The 22476-nt window shown below is 42.5% G+C and overlaps 1 protein-coding gene across 1 annotated transcript in view; it reads right to left on the bottom strand.

Annotated features, from left to right (window-relative positions):
• The window catches only part of prdm16 (PR domain containing 16), a gene marked incomplete at both ends in the record, with an annotated part of 178802 nt that overhangs the window by 95258 nt on the left and 61068 nt on the right, over positions 1-22476 (bottom strand). The gene's annotated exons all lie outside the window — the stretch shown is intronic.

Raw genomic sequence — 22476 nt, forward strand, 5'->3', positions numbered from 1 at the left:
ACAGGGGGAAAAAAATCACCTGATGCAGTAATTATAGAGAAAGTTTAGGCTGTGGAAGTGCAATGTTTGTACAGTTCAGTACATTTGTTCTAACCTTTGTCATGTTGAGCTGTGCAGGTTTTATATTTTTTATATTTTAATTTTTTGTATTTGTATACTTTATATTGTGCAGTGTTTTTCTACAATAGAGTATCTGCATTATCATACAGTATGACCTGCTTATACATTTGATACCATATTGTATGACATATTTACATACACTGATACAGTTGTCAGTGTTTCAGGAATTTCAGGAAGACCCCATTACCTGTTCGAGCAGTATTTGTTGTCAGCCTTGGGAAAACCTGAACCAGTGGTGTAATAAATGAGGTATTTGTACTTGTGCTGTCTTTGTTATTCTACCACTGAATGAGAGGGAACCTATAGATAGATCCATTTTTTCAAAGGTGTAACCCATCACTTGTTTATTGCAGTAGTTATGTGCTATAGTATATTAACTAATTGTGAAAAAGAGGCAACTTTAGTTTAGGGAACATGTGTTGGTTAATAAGTGTTCAACTATTAGTGAATTAGTAATGATCGAGATGTCACTTTAGTATGGGGAACATATTCTAAGTAACAAAGACTTAATTTAGAGTTATTTGGACATTATTAATATTTGTAGTTTTGTGTTTTGTTATGTAAGAACAGACCATATTCATTAAGTGGTATTAAGGGAGAATAACTATTCTTGGGGTACTACCACCTTATAAAGTCTATACTAAGCAAAGCATATTGAGATCATAATTCCTATACAACAACTTCCTTGCTTAGTACTAATAAGCAATAATTCTGAGGTTATTGAGGGAAGACTCTTATTTAATGGCTTACTGGTTGTATAATAAGGCCATGCAGAATAAGGCATTAATTAGTACTTAATAATGACTAATTAAGAGCCAATATGTTACTAACTTGCATGTTAATAAGCAACTAATTAATGGTGAATAGGTGTACCTTAAAATAAAGTGTTACCTAAAATTCTTATCAGTATTATCTTCATTGGTGTCAGTGATACTGGTTTTATTTTTTAATGTGGCGCTGTCATCACCACCCTGGATGCTGAAATAACAAAGGTATTGACGCGTACAGATAGGATGCGCTGTCATGGTCTCTGAACCTTGGTTTATAGCTGTCTGTCTGGCCAGTCCACGGGATGATGACTGATGACTTTATTGGGGGAGTTGCATGGTCACAGTTTGGAGCTGGGACTTTCCATTAGTCATCTAACTAGAGCAATCAGCTTGGAAAATGTTTGTGAACACTCTTGACCCTTTTTTTGTTTTGTTTTTATATTTGCAATGCCAGAACGTATGCTATTCTTCACCCACGCCTAAGCCTATTTAAATAATAAAATAACAAGGGGGGGAAAAAAGATTAGGCAAACTAATAGTATGGAAGAGACCAATTTTTGGAGCAGTTCTCTCATTAAATTTATTCTATGCTGGTCCATGCGGTTGTAATAGATGACTTAGGGAGAGAGTTATTGGACAAAGGAGGAGGGAGGGTGACGGGTGAGCTTGGTGAGAGGAAACTTATCTGTCCTTGGGCTGTGGGACAGAACACAGTGTCGGCTTTATTCAGCATCTCGACCCTGTCGTTAAGGAACGATGACACACTCCTCCAGGCCCACATTAATCTTTAAGAGTGTGATTTCTAAAATAACACCAGTGTTTTCCCTAAGGCATGTGGAGAGGGAAGGCCCCGTTCAGTCCTGCCGAGCTCTGTCAATGTGTTCTTTTTTTTTTCCTATTTCCCCACACGGTTACCATTGGAAGACAGAGAACAGGGGTAGAAAAGTAAAAAAATGGATAAGAGTTTAAACAAAGAGAAACGACCCACATCACGGCACTGTGTGGCGTGAAGCTGAAGCAGACTTGGTGCAACATCACCAGATGTTAAAAGCCCTTGACCTGACTTACTCACCCTGACAGTGGCAGCTCCAGTGGCTCTCTCGCCCGCCACACATTAGTGTTGTTAACAGTTTTATCACAGGGCTGCCCTGGGCAAGATAAAGTCTGTGGCCACTGATGGGCCTTAAGTGAATGAGGCACTGGCTGCAGACACATAGACAGCGAGGGGAGTGACAGTCAGCCTGTCTCTGGCTAATGACAGTGGAGAGATAGAAGCTGAAACAACAACATTTTGTGGGGAACTTTGTGTGTTTAACAGCAGGCATGGGAAAGAGAGCATGCATGGAAGAAATAGGACAGTGCCACTAATGTTGTTTGGGTTTTGGGAGCCGGACAAGCATCTATTTCCTTTCTCTATCCCTATCAGTGTCAATGGAGGTAGCTGGCCACTTGCTAGTGACATTATACATTCTGATAACACTGCAGCATTAAAGTTACCCATCCGAATATGAAGGGGGCATCAGTGGTACAAAGAAAAAAAGATGGATGCTCTAGTAAGTCTGCATGTGAAGCCAATTAAACATTGTGAATAGCTTGCTTCATTTCAATTTTTTTTTTTTTTTTTTTACACTTTTCACCTCCTGAACAGATACAGAGGGTCTTGTTTCATAGATTTTTGTTTTTGTGGATAGGCTTTTCCTTTCCGTAGCGTTCAGCAAATTTCATGTGGACTTCATTTCTCAGTTCCTCCCTTCTTCCTCTGTCCCCGTACTGCTGAGAGCTCAACAGAGTGTACAGAAGGTCGGGCCAAGGCTAACATGTATCTATAATGTGTTCATCTAAGGCAGCTCCCCTGAGGATTGGAGTGCTGCTCTGGCTCATTGGCACACTGGACAATGTGGGTGTTGTGTGGAGGAGCTGGCTTGCTATCCACTCGCAGACAAGTCAATCTGGGGCCACTGCTGAACTGCTGCCTGTCCTGCCTCTTTAGTGCCTCAATGAGACCCCTCTTCACATTTTTTTTTTTTTTTTAAACATTTAAACAAACAAACTTACCTTATTTGTTTTGCATTATTAGTTTTTTTAAATGACTTAACTTTTCTTCTGTTTGTTGTGCGGGGCGTCATCTATTCTCACCCCTCACACTCAGGACAGCAAGCTTTCTTTTATGGACTTGTGTGTCTCTACAAGTGTGTGTGTGCCCACATGAGAGTATTTCTTTTCACAGTGCTGACACAGGGCAGATTGAGACATCAGGCGCCTGCTTGCTGTGGTAAATTATCCATTCTTCTTAGGGGCTAATTGGCAATCTAAATGTTTTGCAGTCGAGAGAGAAGCTGAGGGGGAATACTGTTGGACTAAGAGTAAAAAAAAAGAAAAATGTCCAGCAATATTTGATATGAATGAATGTATTCTGAGGGAGCAGTAAACAATGTCTATCAAGAAAACCTTGATAGAGATGTATTCACATCCTGAAACCCATGCGGCTTGTAATGAGAAAACACTCAAAGCTCCAAATTGGAGGCAAATACATTTCCATGCATAATGACTCAACCACAAAAAAAGAAAAAAAAAAACATTAATTACAGTGCCTCCATCTGCATAATTCAGAATAAAATATGAAACAAAAAACGCCACTAACACTAATTGACTAATTCATCACAGGACCTTGTCGGTAAACATCCTTCCCTGCTTCAGTAGTTTTGGAAAAATTAAAGAATTTGCATAAACTTAAGATTTCAGGCTAGCCGGGACAAATGCAAATGTAAGACAAAATATTGCTAAACAATGTCATATTTCCTGCTGTAAGAATTAAAACACTGCTTTCTTAACCTCATTAGTATTGAGTTCTGCTAGGGGAGGGAAAGTAAAACTTTTGATGAAACATGTTGTTGTATACACGTTAAAAGTGGGCAAATGTAAAACTGCAAACGGTTTATTGAAGGTTCAATTTTTTTTGGGTTACTTTTGACTTCATTACTTTTGAAAATTGTACGTGATATTTCAAATCATTGCACATCTTTGCAATAACACTTTACTGGCAAGCATCATCTTCAAAGTCTCTTTACTAGTCAAAGTGATGTGACTTTGTTCTTTCTACACAGACAGTCCTGTGAATGTGGCAAGAGGCTGGCCTGTGCACAGTTATGGGCGGTACTCCCCGTTGTTGGGGGTGAGATGGAGGTGCTGGGAAAAAGTGCTGTGTATTCACAGCAAATGAAGCCTTGTGAGTAACCGTGGAGAGAGTTGTTTCTTAACTGATGAGTCCAGAGACGACTTCCCAGATCTTCTTTATGGAGATGGACACAGAGAATGCTAAAGACCTTCTGCCATAGAGCAAGCCACAGAAAGACAGTGAATAGCTCAGTTTTAGCCTCAGCCATGAAAACAAATCTAAACACTGTGAATTGAGTTCTGTGTCATTCTTCTTAATTGGCAGCAGCAGGTTTTTGCCTCTTTTTCTTCTCTGTTCAATATGAATAAATGCAACAAGCTTCTGATCCCAGCTTTTCAGCCGATGACTGTTTATTTATCTATTTCAACTACACCCAAGTGAACAAAAGGCATGCAGAATGGCCACTGACAGCCATGTCGAATATCTCTTTCTGCCAAATCTGGCTGTTTTCTCTCACTGCTGTCACTTGATGTCTTTATGCGAAGCGGAGAGTTCAGCAGTATGAAAAGGGGTGGGGGGGCGAGCTGTGTGAGTGACCCGCACAGGAGGGGAGTATTAAAACTAAAAAAGAGAGCATGAGTAAGGGATGGATGACCTAGAAGGCGGGGGAGAAGTTGAAGTAGGAGAGGGGCACCCCTGCCGGGTCCCAGGCATCTCGGCTGGCAGTCCCCATCTTGGCTTCAGACGGCTTTTGTCAAAGAGGGGAAAAGAGGGTCTCTTCTTCACTTGGGCATGGGACAATAGATGTTTTGTCAGTCAGATGGGGGGGAAGTGTTGTTGCAGCAGTATGGAGGGATTCTGAAAGAGGAATGAAGATGTAGACCCATCTTCACAAGGGGTGGGGTGACTGCAGTGGGCAGCCCTCTGGGACTGGGCAGATGTTGAAACAAGGATGATTTATTAGCCTTAGTGTCCTTGGTGGCACTTGGCCACTATCCCAGATTTTGGAGTGGGAGAGAGAGTGACTGTGAGTAAGAGACATGGGTAACAGGAGAGGAAGAGGAGGAGGAGGAGGAGGAGGAGGGAAGCTATGTATCAGAGACATCTTAATACCTTCTATGGGCATGAGGCGCTGCTTGTTCTCCGACCGTCATGGTATTTTTGCCCAATTCTTTCACAGAAAATGAACTTGGTCGGGAGAAATCTACATCACTGTACTGGTCCTTGTCACCCAGCATCTCTCCCCTTCACCACAGCCTCTCAGACCCGCATGTGTTTGCTGCCCTCACTGCACCACCAGCATCGCCACTATCCCTCCACTGATTATGTAAAAACAACAAATTACCAAATTAACATTCCCAACAGCACTTGCACTCCCTTCACATTTCTGGGCAGAGATACTCTTCAACTTGCCAGAAAACAAGTGTAAAACAGAAAACGTTCTGTAAGTGCGTGTGGCTGCATACGTTTGCTTGTACGTGTGCATACGTGTGTGTGCGTATGTTTGGGGTGGTGGTGGTGGTGGCCGTGCACCAACACCAAAGAAAACCGTCAAAGAAAGGAGCTAAAAAGTTATTTTGTGTGTGTGTGTGTGTGTGTGTGTGTGTGTGTGTGTGTGTGTGTGTGTGTGTGTGTGTGTGAAGCTGCCACAGATCTCTGCAGCCTCGCATTGTGCTGTAATTGGGAAATGTCACATGCTCAGAGTCACAGAGTGTCAACCTTGATGTGCCACCCATGTAGACCCATGGGCAGATTTGGGTGTGCATGTGTGTGCGTGTGTGTATCAGAATCTACTCAAATTATAGTGAGAAATAGGATGCATTCTTGAGGAAACCTTCCTTTCCATCTCTGCAGCAAACCTCTCCCTGGTCTTTCCCCGAGTCCCTTCACACATGCACACTTATTCGCTCCAACTTGACCTCACAGTTTCGCTCCCTTTTTTTAAGGTCCTCTCTCTCTTTAACTCTTGTTTTCTCCCTCCTCCCAGCAACATTTAATCTTGCAACTTGTTTGTCCACCCTATTTCCCAGCCCTCAGCTGACAAACTGTAGGAGGGTTACTTAAAGTAGTGGGGGGAAATTTGGACAGGTTTCATCAGGACTACCCAGGGGGAGGATTGATTGGCAAAGTAATTTACTGCCCAGTGTCCATTCTGCAGTCCTCATTCACTCCTCTCTCCTTGCCCTTTTCTTGAGCCGTCTATCAATTCATTCATCTCCCACTTGTCACAAATCCATACCTGCTGCCCGAAGGTGAAGGTCTCAGTGGGAGTGATGGCGAGTGTGTCCATGACAAGGTCTGTAGGTCTGCATGTCAGGTTTTGAGAGTCTCAGTTAACACTAGCACAGATGAAAAAGCCTGAGATGACCACGAGATTGACTGCAATAGTGTGTGTGTGTGTGTGTGTGTGTGTGTGTGTGTGTGTGTGTGTGTGTGTGCGTGTGCGTGCGTGCATGTGCACATGGGCAGACAATAGGTATGTAACTTTGTAGGTCGGGGGGGGGGGGGGAGGCAATAGCTTTTGACATGAATGAGAGGCAGGGTCATCTATCATCTAGAAAGAAATCTTGAGGACGGGTTGGAGCAAAAGGCAAGAGAAAGGAGGGAAGAGGTTGTGGGGTCAAGTCTCCATCACTCTCATTGTTGGCTGCTCTCTCACTGTCAACCTCACGGCAAATGACTACTCGGCATAGTCCACTTCAGCTTCACCCCGACTGTCCGTCCTCACAAACTGTTCCCCTCTTCCACAGGGCCCCTGCAAAACTTTTGTTCCATTCATTAGTCAGACAAATACATACGGATGCCCAGTGAAGGAGGACATGAGGAGAGAGCAAGTTATCTAAGCACATGCTTCCCCCTAAATGACTGCCGATTTTGGAGACAATCTTGCGCCTTTGGAAACAAAAGGCATGCCGAGGAACTCATGCGAGAAGGGGTCTCGTTATTCATTGTAAATATGGACAATTAAGTGTTTAAACAGGGTATTAGTGAGTGGACGACCTGTGATTTGCTTTACTTATTTCCAGGTTAATAGGAGAAATGCATTGTGGGGGGGAAAAAATACATTACAGTGTATGACAATGACATGGACACCTGAGGTTAATGGTAAACTGACAAGTGCCCGGCGGACATCTAAAAAATGCTGAAGGTGCTTATTCTACGATTTGTGGGTCTGATGTATGAATAATAAGCGAATGTGTCAGAGAATGTTTGCTTATGAACAGTGTCAGCATCACCTCACCATAATCAAGTCTAATTCCTATACTCAAAGCTCTGCCTCTCAATTTTTTCTGCACTGCGTGAGGGTTAATGATTTTTTTTTTTTGCTTATTCGGATGTCCATCAAAATCTTCACATCAGCAATAAAAGGAAACATCTATTTCCCTGCTTTGCAAAGACACGAAAGAAATTAGCTCCACCCCCCTGGAGACTTGTCTTGATAGGAGGTGAAGTGGCTGACTTATACCAGAGGTTAATGATGAATACGGAACAATGACTGTGTGTTTGGGGGGTGGTAATGAATGGCGAAAAGTAGAGAAGATGGTTCCAGGGGCACAAAGACTGGCGCGCATATCCCTCCACCCCCAATGACTGCTCCATCCAAACTTTTTTTTTTTTTTACTACTCAATGGCTGTTTTCTCTTGTGTCTCCCATGAATTATGTAAAGACTGTGGCCTTCCTCCTCATCCCTCAGTCATAAGAATGGAGGGAAAGGGAGGACAAAAAGCGCGAAGTAAGAGAAAGTCTCCTCCTCACTTTTTTCTCTTCCTTTCTCTGCCTTTTGAAGAACCTTTCATGTTGGCAGTGTGGGCCTGGGTTTCGGCTCTGCGGCCATGTGAAAAGATGATGGTGGCCACTGAGTTGGTGCAGGGGGAGGGGTCATGGCACAATGACATATACGAGGAGCAGAGGAGGCAGGCAGAGAAAGAATGCCGGCCTTGTTGTTGAATGGCTTGACATTGATTAATGAGAGAGAGACAGAGAAAGAAGAGAGAAAATAAGAAGAGAGGGGTGGCATTGGTATAGTAGGCCAGACATTAGGGGGGTGGACTCTCATAAGGGCAAGAGACTCCGGAAGAGCCCCGGGCTGCACTGCTGATCAGGAAGAGGGTAGCTGCAGTGTAACACCGCCCATCAAAATGTGTGTGTTTCTGTGTGGAAGTTCGCCTGAGGGGTTGTCTGTCTTCTCTCATACACAAAGACACATGTAGGCCCACACAATTCATCGTAGGTCACATCAATCCTCATCCATCAAAGGGCTCCTAAAAGACTGGCATCCTCATCACCATCATCATCATCATCATCATCATCATCACAATCATCATCTTGCTTTGGTGTCAGTTTGTCACACATACAAAGAAGCTCTGGTGTCCCACGGTAGGATGGGAGATTTGATATAATCCACACATGTGCCTAGATTACCATGGGTAGCAGTATATGATGTGAACGTAATAATAATAATGATTTGTAAGGAGAATGTTTGTGGATTGTGAGCAAATAATGTGTGTTCAATGTAAATAAATGTGCTGCATTGGAAAAGGTCTTTGATATCAACAGTACAGAGCGTAAAGTAGAGGGTTTTTTTTTTTGTCAGTGGAGCTAATTGAAGTTGACCGCAGAAGGGGAACCAATCATTTCCATGCGTAGTCCTTCAAAGCCTACATTGAAATGTCTGATTTAGACACGTCGATTTTGTCAAGCACCACTTGACAAAAAAAAAAAGAAAAAAGAGATTACAGTCCTATATTCAAGACATATTGGTCATTGGTAAATTATCTGTATTTATACAGCATTTGTCTAGTCTTGATGAACAGTAAAACCATACCATTCACCATCCACTCACACAGTGCCTCTACATTCATCATTTTTCTTTCCGTCATACGTACATCACACCCATTCACACAATGCAAAGTCAGGAGCAACAGGAATAAGTGTCTTGTCCAGGGACACATCAGCATAACATAGATGAACAGCTGAGGATCAAACCATCCCGTCTACTCTAATCCAGGGATCCTCCTTGTTAAATTTTCAATGCAAAAGTAAACATAGCACCTGCAGCATTAAATGTCACAATAAAACATGCTGGCCTTCAAGTACTAATGAACTTTTTTTTTAAACTTTACTTTTTATTTTATAAAATGCCTTGCAAACTCTCAAGTTAATTCCTCTTCCATTCGATGCTGTTGACCTTTTCTACACCAGCAGCTACTCCAAGCTGCCTCTGTCTCTAGCCAAGAGGGATTTCAAAGCCTCTCCTGGATGTCCCAGGATGCTTTGTCTCCACTCTCATCTATAGGTAAGCACAGTGTGCAGCCTCCTCCCCACCACCAGCCTCTTCAAAACTCCGCACAATAACCAGATTTCCTCCCAATTTGCTGGTGGAGAATAGGAGGCTCAGGGACTCCTTTCAGTGGCTTTGAATGGTAGGCCTAATTCAGACTCAATCTTTGGGTTTGCCAGGCCTCACTCCAACCTTAGCTGGCCTGTACTTTGGGGCTTCTGACTTTGGTAAATGCTAGGGCAATCCCACTGTTGAAGGGCTTAGCCATGTGCACATTTGTGCCTCTTCTGCAAAACATGCCAGCTTGCTTTTGTTCTTGTTCTGTTTAAATGGCAGTTCATATTTTAAATCTTGCCATGGCCGAGCACACATAACACAGAGGCTCTTTTTTTCCCCCAGTAATGCTATGCTTCATACACTTAAACTCATTTCCATCTGGGAGATTCTCACTACAAACCACAGGCCTTTACTGTCAGCCATCACTGACTGGGGAATGAAACAGGCTTCTTTTATACATCACAACCTCACTTGTGTAACCTCAAAGTTACCAGTGCCCCTTAAACATACATAATATACTGGATATATGAGTAGGTGTGTTTTGTGCGCACGTGTTTTGCGTGGACTTTCAGTTCACGGCGCTGACCATTTGTTCTACTTGACCTCACTACTCTCCTCTCTGGCCCAATTATGCAAGCACACACATCCACTTTGCATATTTGTACTTCGTTTTCTCGTAACACTTTTGAGGTCAGTTGTAATCAACCACCCTTGGGTTGTACACTCTGAACACACACGCACACACATTTGTGCATATTCCTCACCAGAGTTCCTTAAAAACACCCACCTTCCACATCCAAGGACTGCTATTAAAGCAATCAGGAGCTTTCTAAGCTAGGTCAAGAGCAATGTGCTCACATGGGGATTCTGATTTGAATTATGCAAAGGGGGAATAGAAAGAGAATGGAGAAAATATAGAAAGGATGGACAGAGAAAGAAAGATGGCAAAGGAAACAACCGAACCTTTTGTAGTCACACAGTCCTGAAAAAGGAGTGGAAGAGAAAGGCAATAAAGGTGGGCAAGTGACTTCAGACGTAACAAAGGGGACTGAAACAGTGCAGAACTTAAAAGATTAGTCTTAGGTCCAAAATCCTGACCTTGGGACCTGATGAAAACATTAGAAAACATGGTGAGGACTGAAATGGTGGGACCACACACAGTTTTGTGTGTGTGTGTGTGTGTGAGACTGTGTGTGTGCGCGCGTGTGTGTGAATATGTGTCTGTGAGATCAGCTTTCTCTGTGTTCCATTCAGTCTCTAGTGGCTCAAGATACTGAGACAAGAGGAGCAAAAGAGAAGAGAATTATCTTGAAATAGGATTGGATCGTGTGTGTGTGTGTGTGTGTATGTTTGTGTGAGAGAAACACAGAAAGAGTCAGTAAATGAATAGAGACAGTAAATGTGGAAACAATAAAACTGATGTTAAGGACGTGGCACGGGCAAAGTGTGCCTGTTGATCGTCTAAAGGCAATTCTGTGATCATTGGCACTTGGATTGGGACGACATGACTGAAAGTTGGTCTGATACTGTACACTAGCAAGCTGTCAATGAGTTTAACTCATACAAACACGGGTGTGTAATGCTCAAGCATGTCTTGAATAAACCTGGTGTAATAGAACCTTTTACAGCAGATACTTTTCAATTTTAAATAGTAGGTAGTAGGTTTTACCATCAACATTAATCAGGTTCCACTCCAGTTTTAAGAGAGCGAAGGTCATGCTATTGTTACACTTTTTAAAACATGTTTACTATATTTTTCCATTTTGAGAAATAATAATACTGTGTGGTCATTATAGCATTGTTAAAATGCGAGTGTGTATATATAAAATGTGTGTATTTGATGTAATTTGGGAGAACTGTTGCTTTAAATCAGAGGAGGGGCTGAGCGAGAGAGCACTGAAGCTTTTCAAATCAGCAAAACACACCCGCTACCTGTCAATGTTAAAAGAACACAAGTACCACCAAATGCGACGCATGACAACAAAAACATGCATTTAAAGTACAATTGAATCTCATTTTAAAGCTTGTTTCATAAACTGAAACCACTCAGAAATATAAAATGCCTGAAAATATAAGCCCATAATTGTGCCAGTGTAGTCTATGACATTGTATGTGCGTCCTATTGTATGAATAGCTGAGCTTCCTCTGGCCAAACCTATCCTGCAGTGAACATAATCATGGCCCTGTCGTCCCCAGGTTAAAAGCTCACTGCTGGGCTTTGTGGCACTAATGCAGTACCAAACTATAGGGGTCACATTAGCTGTGGCTACTTCAGCATGCATTACAGTAGAAAGAACGCCGTTCCCCACTGAAAGCCACCAGCAGGCTATGATGTGGGCCTACCTGTGATGGCCTAAATGACTCACTTAATGACAGACGTGCTGCAGGGATGGAGTACTCAGACAAAGAAATGCTGATTGGATACTGATTCAGTGCGAGGGTCAGAAGAATGTGAGTCAGTGCATCATATCGGTCCTGTCACTTTTGTCACTTCAGAAATAGCAGGGTTCAAGGCTTTGAGTTGACATTATTCGAGATCCCATACTTTAACTGTCCGTGCAGTATGTACTTTTAACTTCTACAACCTGTGTGTGTGTGTATTACACCAAATGTATTATGTCACTTTTTACATACATAAGAGGGGGAAAAAAAAGTCCACACAAACTAACTTCTTATGAATGCTGAACAGTTTGAAATATTGGCTAATTCTTAAGCCCATTTTTTTTCTGATACTGTTCTTTTGATGAAATAACTGATTACATGGATAATGGATCATTATTTCAGCGCTATGCCTGCGGCAAGCCTCTCACTTTTATAGTCTTGCGTGACTACTATCATTCATTCATTTTTGTTGTTGTTTCCCTCTGTGAAAAACCAAAACAAATATAAAATTGAGGCTCATTAAACTGATTACAAGATCTCTGTTCATCTATCTGTGAAACCCTCCATTTATCCAGCGGACCAGTAAAACGGAACACAACATCCTGGAAACAAGAGCTCAACTACTGCTGCATTCCCCTGGGTCTTGGTAAGGTCAAGTGCACAGCAAATAGGTTCAGAGCTTCCACGGAGTCTGGGGCCATATGGCTCGTAAGTAGCATGATTAATGAGAAATATGGGCTGATATTAGGGTTAATTGAGTGTGTTAGTCACCCTTTGGATATGGACTTTCTTGTCCTTAGCACCACTTATGTTGACAGCATAAGTTACCGGCTGACTCAAAGATACGGTGGATGTAGTTGTAGTCTTGCTTTCAGGTTTCTCTTTCAAAGTTAATTTGCCATAAAGCTTGGTAAATCCAGAGAACATCAAAAAGTATGTTGTTGCTGAGCATTTATATACAGTATATCCGATATTTTTTTTGTTTTGTCTTAGCAAAGAAACTGGGTGTTAACATCAATGGAAACTCTCAGTGGAGTTTGTATCCTGGCAGAAAGGGTGTGGGAAGAGAGGGTGAGTGTACCCCAGAAGCTGAGATGAGAAGAGGATAATTGAGCCATGTGGAGGAAGCCAGAGGGTGAGTGGTGATCTGTAAGACAATATCCTGCTACCTTCCCTGACCCCCCTGTCGGGCCACTCCGTTACCTGGACAAGATGGGAGGTATTGAGTGGCCCGCTGTCCCGCTAGGTTGAGTTGCTGATCTGCAAGCCAGAGAGGAAAGCCAACCCCTTCTCCCATCTTCACTTCAGTGGGAGCGTTTGTTTTGATTTTTGTCCTCTCTTTCTCACAGACAAACCTGAGAGGCCCAGTTTATCTGGGATAGAGTGAGGGGAAATAGGGCGCCTTGCCACTTGAACACTAGAAGTTTAAGCCAGCAATGGTTCACTGCCTCTGTCTGCCAATGTCTTCCTTGACTGTAATGCAATTCTGACATACATAGAACAACAGAGGGCTTGTCATAGTCCATTAATGATAGATGAGTAAATAATACATCACATTTTAATCACATCATCGTAGAAAGTTGGAACCGACTGAATATTCTGCTTCGGTGATGTGTTTTCACAGCCAAAAGTGGATAATGGGTGGAATCAACATTCACCGCTTCCACTGACTTCTAGAGGCCATCTCTAGGTTTCCTGGAAGGAGTCAACATTATGCACTGGTGCCCACCCACATCTTTCGGCCGAGAAACACAGAGACTGCCGACAGAACAGGAGGAACAATTTGCTCATTCTCAACCAAGACATGAGGGCTTTGGATGAAGAAAAAAAAAAAAAAGACACCCAATATCCAAAATCCCTCTCTCAGGGCCATCATGTGAAGAATTCCCCCTCTTCTCCTCCTCCTGTGCCCACCCTCCCTCTCTCCTTTCCTCTTCTCTTCTTTTCTTTTTTAATCAAGCCGTCTGGGGTTGTCAGGTCTTTTGAGACGAGGACTCCCAGCCATGTGAAAAGTTAATCCCTTGCGGTCCTTCTTCTCCGTGGCGCTCATCTCCCTGGGAACACTGGTGGTGGCTCGCAGGCAGGTGGTGGAGGGTATAGGGGGAGGTGGAAAGGAAGAAGGATGGATGGAGGGATGAAGGTTGGGATGAACACAGGGCCACCCCAGTGAAGAGATGGAGAGGTGCAGATTATCGCTCATCCTCCATCACTAATTTTGAATCCCACACTTGAACTGTGCTTAATGCCCATGTTTTGTCTTTAGACCTCCCCCCCACACACACACACACACACAACTTCAACTCTCTGAATGAACAACTCTTCTTTGCTCTGCTCTTCTATTCCACCCTCCACCCGCTCTCTCTCTCTCTCTCTCTCAATACCTAACTCCAAGACCTATTGACGAGCTCCCCTGCCTGACTGACAGACGGCGGCAATAGAGAGAAGAGAGGATTTGCGATATTGAGAGCAAGTAGAGTGGCTTCAGGCGGATGACAGTGGTTCACAATGGAGAGAGCACTCCTGTTGCATTGTACCCTAAAAACTCCCCGCCACGGCCCCAACCCCCACCACATCCACTTGGCTTCAACCGTCCTTCTTTCACCGTTCCACTGTGTGTCAAAGCAACAATCCAGACAGATTCCTCTTGGGCCTTCTGCCAAGAAATAAAGGACATGATAGATAACAAACGCAGAGACAAGGAGTTCAACAGTGCCTTTCTGAATGAACTGTTTCATAGACGTCAACAAGGAACTAAGACACTAACTGTCTCATATATGTATATATATATATATATATATATATATATACATATAAAATAAATCATATTTCGGGTTGAATGTGGAAGGAAAGGAGGTCAGACATTGTGGTTGACAAAAGCCTCCTCTAGCAGTTTGAAGGAGACAGAAAAATGCGCACTTGAATGCTTTGCTTGCAGTGCACTTTTTTCTCCCTCTGCCTCCCTCTTAGAGCAAAGTGCCATTGGAAATATAGACAGGCTCAGTCAGCCATCTTAATCCCTCTCCCCTGTCCATCTCACGCTTACACAGTCCACCCTCACCCCTCACACTCTCACTCTTTCACAGACATACAAACGCGCACACGCGCACACACACACACACACACACACACACACACACACACACAGTCATTCGCCTTCACCCTCCTACTTGATATGCCCCCCAAAGCCTCCTCACCCCAAGAAAGCCGCTTGAGGCAGAGAGAATCTCTGTTGGTGGGGTTGTACAGAGTGAGATTTGGGAGTTTGCAAAGGTCAGCGCGGACTTTGTTCAATCCGAAGGGTTTATCTCAGCAACAGCAGGGCAGGACAATGGGGCTGCATGCCGCGCGACAGAAACCCAAGCTGTGGCAGCTAAATTACTTCACTGATAAGGCCGAATTAGAAGCACTGGGATCCCGGAGGCCAGGAAAAAGAGTAGGCGGGAGCAGAAAGAAAGGAAGGAGATGAGAAATAGAGAGGGAGGCCATGTAAGGTTGAGAGAGAGAGGGGGTTAAAAATCAATGAATCACAAAAGAGAAGATTGTCTTGGTTTTTTATCAGTGCATAATTAAGCAAAATGTGTGTATTTGTCCTAAAGGCACATGACAGCTATTTCACATAGAGCAGTAGATGAGAGTACACTGGTGTTAACAAACGCTGTAATGGGACATGAGCATGTTTATATAAAAATGCCCTGCTGAATTCAAGACTCCATGAGGGATCCTCAGAAAGCCCTGTGGTGATCCGTCATATGAATGCTAAAGAGAACACTGTGCTCTGTGTGTGTGTGTGTGTGTGTGTGTGTGTGTGTGTGTGTGTGTGTGTGTGTGTGTGTGTGTGTGTGTGTGTGTGTGTGTGTGTGTATCTGAAAACATAGGTGCAAGTGAATAAGAACCGGAGTAAAAAAAAAAAAAGAAAAAAAAGAAAAAGGGAAATGGAAATGGTGTAAACATAGAAAGTGATCCTGTCTCAGATTCCACAGGAGAGGAAGAAGGTTTGGAAAGGAGATGACTTGTTCTTCTTGAGCAGTTTGTTAGGCACCTTTCATCGAGTGTGCATGTGTGTGTGTGTGTGTGTGTGTGTGTGTGTGTGTGTGTGTGTGTGTGTGTGTGTGTGTGTGCATTTACATGTGCATGTATTTTTCCACAGTTTTACTAGAATGCCTGCTCCTGCCCGCCACCCCCCACCCCCACCCTCTCAGAAACGTCGGTTACACAATGCCAAACACACTTAGCACCAGTTCAAAAAGTGGCATTGTGAGCTCTCGGCCAGCAGAGGGGAGCAGGCTTTGTCACCAAGAGACACTCTATAAAATAAAACAGTAAACAAAGCAACACATTTGGTTAGAAGTGTGGTTATAATGATGATAAGGGGGCTCCATATTTTATATATATTCTGTTAAATACTGAGGAAGAGTACACTTTTTCAGAGTCAGAAAAGAGGACATAGATTTGACAGATAAAAGCAAATGTTTTACCATCTGATTGTATGGATGTCTGCAGCAGACAACTCAGACTCTACTCTTTTTTTTTAGGATTCTTTTCTACCCTTCCATATATATCACCAGGTGCCATGCTGAGTAGCAGCTGCACAGAACATCAGTTCACTTTCTCCTCAGAGAGAATGACAGAACAGAATCATGGGATTTGTAGAAGGGAGTATCACTGAGGGGATTGCTGTGCAATGCTCTGACCACTCAAAAACCAAATGTACTCTCTCACCTTCCCTTTTTATCCCCATTGTAGTCATTGTAGAAGCTCCAAAAAAAGTACATATAGCTGTCTGTATTTGTTGACAGTGACAATTTGACTAAATGTGTGTCTTTTAAACATTTTGCAAGCTTAAAAGTTTAGGTTTTAAACATGTCTAAAATTTACATCTTGACTACACACTGGAGCCATAGTAAGCATAACTCCTCCTCGAACACTGCAGTGATATTAAAACCCTGTGCACCAGCAGTTAACCCATTCACTGGTGAGTAACTGCACCTGCTCCTACACTATTGCCTTTGGTTTGCTACTTATTTTGTTGTGAGGGTCAGATGATATATTTTTGTATTACTTTAATTAATAAGTCATGCCCTCATTTAATGTGATGTTGTAACTACAAAGATGTGTGACTCCTGTCATATAATTAAAAAAAAAAAAAATCCATCCAGCATGACAGCAAAAGTAATAAACATCAAAGCGCACTGTTACACTGTTAAATGTGCCAAAAACAATGAAATGAAGTAATTACATACATGAAATATGTAAGAACATCTGTTTATATGTCAATCTTGTTTTTCACATTCACACTAAATTAAGATGTTACACCAAAGTACTGGTGAGATCGAAATACTGTACGTCAGCTCTTGAGTTATACACAGTGTGGACCAGTGCTGGTGATTAATGCATTATGAGTTTTGGTGTGCTGTTAGATAAACACACAGGCAGACACACGATACACACACATGGAGATATGCAGCTCTGCTCTTGTTGTCTCATGCATGTCTCCATCCCAATGACAGTGGCAGAGAAAATGAGGGAAAATCACTCAAGCGATTCTGAAGCCTCTCCAAAGTAAAGACATCCCGGTGCGCAAGACACTTCGGCAATTCAACACTGTTTTTGCACCTGATGTTGTCATCGAGCTCGGTTTCTCACTTTGCCCTGTTATTCTAAATGAGTGAGTAAAGGAAAGAAAAACATGGGAGAATGTCTTGCCCTTGCCCGCCAGTGTCTCTTGTCTCTTTATGTTTGTGCGGATGCATGTGCATGTGGTAATGTGCAGTTTATATGCCTGCACGTGTTCATGTGCTCAACACAGCATGTACACACTAAAACATCTAATGCATTAATATCACATTTATGTGAATTACTTAAAACTAATATAAACTTATAAATAGCAGATAATATATACTTTTACTAAAAGCCTCTCCTAGAACCAATAACATGCTTATTAGGCCATTTTACAGTATTTTCTTGCATGTCAACTGCTTGACTCTGACAAAGACGCATACTGTGCTGAAATTGTGTCTTTTTACCTCATAAAAATGTATTAAAAGTTACAGCACTGCACTTCTTTCTGGGCTTACTCCTCATCCATTGAGGTCTACAGTACCATGCAAGAACTGTTAATGACAAAAGATATTTCTACAGCCAATTCGTTTGGGCAGTGTTGTGTATCTGATTATGGAAAATGGCAATCACAACAGCCACAGGAACCTGATTAATAGGCCACCACCTCCTGCTTGAGTCACAGAAATGTTAAGCGGCACAAGGGATTGAGATTTATTGTGAGGGAGAAAGGGAAAGTGAGTGAAAATGGAAGAACAAGTGAATGTTCTGTGACTATGGAAGGAAAAGGAGGACTTGTACCTATATGCAAAGACACTCAAATAACACTCAAACACAGATGTTTCACATACAGTGAAAGTCAGAGGTGAAGTAGGACAAGCCTTGTTTTATGACTGATTTATAAATAGCACCCTAACAGTAAGAGTTACAATAGCAGACAATGTTATTTCCACATTATCATGTAAATTTAATCACCAGAATAAACTACATCTGAAAAATGTCATCATCATCTTCCGCTGTGGCAAAGAGCAAAATCATTGTCTGCTCCTGCCCCGAGGCCCTGACGGATCGAACCATTCTCCAAAGCAATGATGAATGATGGGTTTCCACCAGATACATGGCGAAAGGGAATGGGGGAAGAGAAGAAATGGACAGGAGCTCTACCTGTGCTTTACCACAGAGGACTGATGGGTCAATGAGAGGGTTTTTTAAATCAATGTTTAAAGCATGTCTGTGAAGAGAAACCTCCTACAATAAAGGGTAGCATTGTGGCGGATGTGCGTGAGGAGAGTTTGGGGGGGTTAGTCGGGCAAACAAGAGGTCCTATTGAGAATGCTTGGCTAAGAGTGGCTGAGGTCTGAAACCAATGACCAAGTAATAACAGCCCAAATCCCAGGGACAATATTTGTTGAGTTCCACTCTCTTCAAAGATGGATGACTTTGCCCCGTGTATTTCCTCATGAGCCTGCACACGTTTCATCTGGGCCCTGCAAATTAATTTATTAACTAATTAACAGATGTTGGTAATGAGTTATGAACAAATGATAAGGCATCAGGCTTCTAATCAAACCTGACATTTAATTTGCTGCCCTGCTTCCTCGTTATCAATTACCATGTTCACCGAGGATAATTGACAATGGTTTGCACTGGTACACAGGAGGTTTGTCTTTAACAGCTTCTCAAAAAAGCCTAGCTCTGGTGTGGTGTTTCGGGGGGCAACAGCGACCATATGTTTAATATTAGATGGAATCTGTTCCACTGGAGTGCTCCTCAAGCTGGGAAAATTGGATTAAATTGGTTAATGGCATGTTTAAAACCTACATAAAATGAACGTGAATGGAAGATATTACAGCACCCACGGCCAGGACGTGTGGTGTTATGCTCTCTCGCTGGTGTTTTCGCTCTGTGTGTAAACTTTCTGGTTTCTGTCAAAATCAAATAATGAAGCCGAAAACCACACACTGTTGGTCAATACTGTTATTAGAAACCACAGGTTTGATATCCCTTTCATTACATAACAGTGGGGCTGTGAGCACACGAGCCAAAGCAACTCCTTACGTTGACGCATACGTTTGCTGTAAAATGGTTCGAATTAGGGCTGAGCAACGATTCAATAAGAATATACAGTGTACTGCAATTCAGTGTTCTTCAATATCGACATTAAAGGTTCAATATGTATCGATGCATTATTTATGCAGTGTGAAAAACACTTTGAGACACAATGCATGTTGTTTTGCCTCAGATTTGTGAAATGTTTCTCTGTGTTGTGTCTATATATGATTTTAAAAGACGATGATTAACAATTCGGATATTTCATAATGTATGTGACATATACACAAACGGGTGCTTTATCCACAAAACTTGTTAATATTAATTTGCACATGGAGAAAGCATCATAGTATATTTTTATACCTGTTAGGGGGTCAGCAGTCTAAGTGAAAAAATATACTTTTTTTTACCCCTTTTTTGGGTGGGGGTGTAAAGGTGATCTGACCCTTTTATTACCCTCTACTCTCCAATGGAAATAGGACTGAGGAGGTAAAGCAAAGGTGGCCTGCTGTTTTCCATGCTAAGTGGTTTTAGGGAGAAGTACTCTCAGCTCAAGGCCCTGCTCATCAGACCATGGTTCTGATTTGATTACTAAGAGACATGATAATGACCCCATTTATGTAAAAGGAAAAAAAAAAACGTCACTCTGGCTATACAATAGTCTACACAGTGGGGGTTAAAGTTAACTACAAGTAATATTAAGACCAAGTGTCTAAAAATGGATGAAGAACAAATGGTTTCATGTCGGATTGAGGTTTCATGTGTTATTGCTAGTGAATGCCTACATTGTCTGACCTTAACCAACATTTGTAATTGAAAAATCAGAACATGACTGTCACTGTGAGAACACTGAAAAGCAAAAGCAATTACTCAAATCAAGCAGAAAATGACACAATCTCCCATTATCTCAGTCCCTCTCTTTCTCTCCCCGCCTCGTATGATCCATTTAACTTGGTGTGACGACTGTCTCCTGGCAGTCCCAGGGAGTTTCTGACTGTCTTATCAGGTCAGCACCAGTCACAATGCGGGCCAAACATCAAGATAAAGAACACCTTTCTGTGCAGGGCAAACAGATCAGACAGGTCGCAAGCTGTACCTTGAATACCCTATTGGGATATCTCGCAGCATAAGTGCTTGGCCATTCGCCCTGCTCAGGAAAACACAAAAGGCAAGCAAACACTCCAGGAGGCGAAAGGTGGGTCAAGACAGATAAGTGTCAGGGTGCGCCAGAACTTCTTCTCACTAACGTTTGGAGACGAGGACATGAGTTGAGCTGAGTCATTGAGGGTGAAAACAAATGAGCTTGAAATGAGGCTTGGTTCGTGAGAGAGGGTAAAGGAGATGCATGATGCCATGGCCAGATGGGTATGTGTCACGTAGGACCTTGGCGACATCAGAGTGCCCGCCAGATATCTTAGCCTATCACTAAGTCAATAACAGGGCAAACAGAAGAGCTAGCATACTTTATTTTGCCTATTTCCACACGTCACTGGATGAATGAGGTTGATATGGAAAATCACAGCGCAAAGAGTAAACAGAAAGAGAATGAGGGACAGCGAGACAGAAGTTTGCCTGGCAACAAAGTCATCCCAAGGTCCCACCTCTGCAGACAGACAAATATGGTTGCAGGGCTGACATGGACGCTATGATACATGTGAAAGGATTTGTGCTGACCTTGTTCATAGTGTGTATGCACATCCCTAAAATCAAAATGCACAATATGTCCTTGTCATATATATATATATGCCTCCTCATCATGAGGATATAGAATACCCTGAAGGCATTGAGCTGGGCATGGTTTATATTCTATAAGTGAAAAATGCCAGAATACAAAGACTGGAAATTACAGGTTTAGCCGACAGTAATTTATCCAAAACTGACAGGCAAGTGACTCTGACAGGCAAGTGTAATTTTACTGCATCACCTGATATGCACTGACCTCCAGACTAGTGAAACCAAGTGAGAACACAAAAGCTGTAGAAACAAAAGATAGTGACTGCGCTAATAGGCACTTGGAGGAGTTTCAAAAGCCATGATTCACATTTGCAAAGATACACTCAATGGTCACAAGGTAAGAAGTGAGAGCAAACACCATTAATATCACATTGGGAGGGCTTGGTCATATTGTTTGCTTGCTTTGTGAATGTTCCACATTCAAAGAGACATTTGATTTCTTTGTTTTTCCTTAAAAAATCTTGCAGTTTTTTTTTTTGCTTTATTTAAAAGAGCACCACTTAGGAAAGATTGATTCTTATTTCTAATATATTTCCAACATGTATAAACAATTTTTTTTTGTTTTGGATTAATATGCAAAACCTCTGCCAAACCTCTTCCCAGATATGTTGCCCTCTCTCTTGCCATCTGAATACCAGAGGGAGTTGGATCACCGAGTCCATTGAATGGCCGTCACTGAAGAGCATAATACCTCCAGCCATTGTATAGAGACATGTCTCTATCAAAAGGCAAGTTGGGCCAATCTACCAAGCAGATAATAGCAGCAGTCACTCTGACAGTAGATCCCCACACCGGACTCTCTGAGGGCCTCTCTTCACTCTGCTTGCTCAGACCTCCCTATCCTGGAGGATTGGCAGCTCCAAACACACACAACCATAGAGAACACACACACACACACATACATGGTAGACCTAGGGCCCTGGCGTTCTATCATGTTGTGCTAAAGGGGGAGCATAATGGTTTTTAAATGGATGACTTGGTGCTGGCCCAGAGAGGGAGTCTGAGTCAGAAGAGAATGGCCATGGCCTGCAGCGAAGCAGCTCTTATATTAACCTGTCCGTCTCACTGAAATGAGTATGAGTTAACACCTCTTCCAATCCACAACGCCCAAGGACAGACAATAGTTGGCTTCCTCTCTCCCTTCCTCCCGTCTTCTATCCCTCACTAACTAAACTTTCACTTTCTCTTTCTCTACCATTCTTTTCACTTTTCCCCTCCCACTAATCTACACCTCGACGTAGATATCCGGAAAGCAACGCAGCGTATGCCGTGATATTGTTAGAGCTGTTTGGCTCTGCTGAGAGACCGCAGTGCTTGCAAAGCCAATATAATGAGTTATTGCCAGTCTTAGTAAAAAAAAAAAAAAAAAAAAAAAATCCACAAAAATGCAGTCAATGTAGTAAATCTGTTT

This window comes from Microchirus variegatus (assembly GCF_963457635.1).
Source record: "Microchirus variegatus genome assembly, chromosome: 9".
Classification (NCBI taxonomy): Eukaryota; Metazoa; Chordata; class Actinopteri; order Pleuronectiformes; family Soleidae; genus Microchirus; species Microchirus variegatus.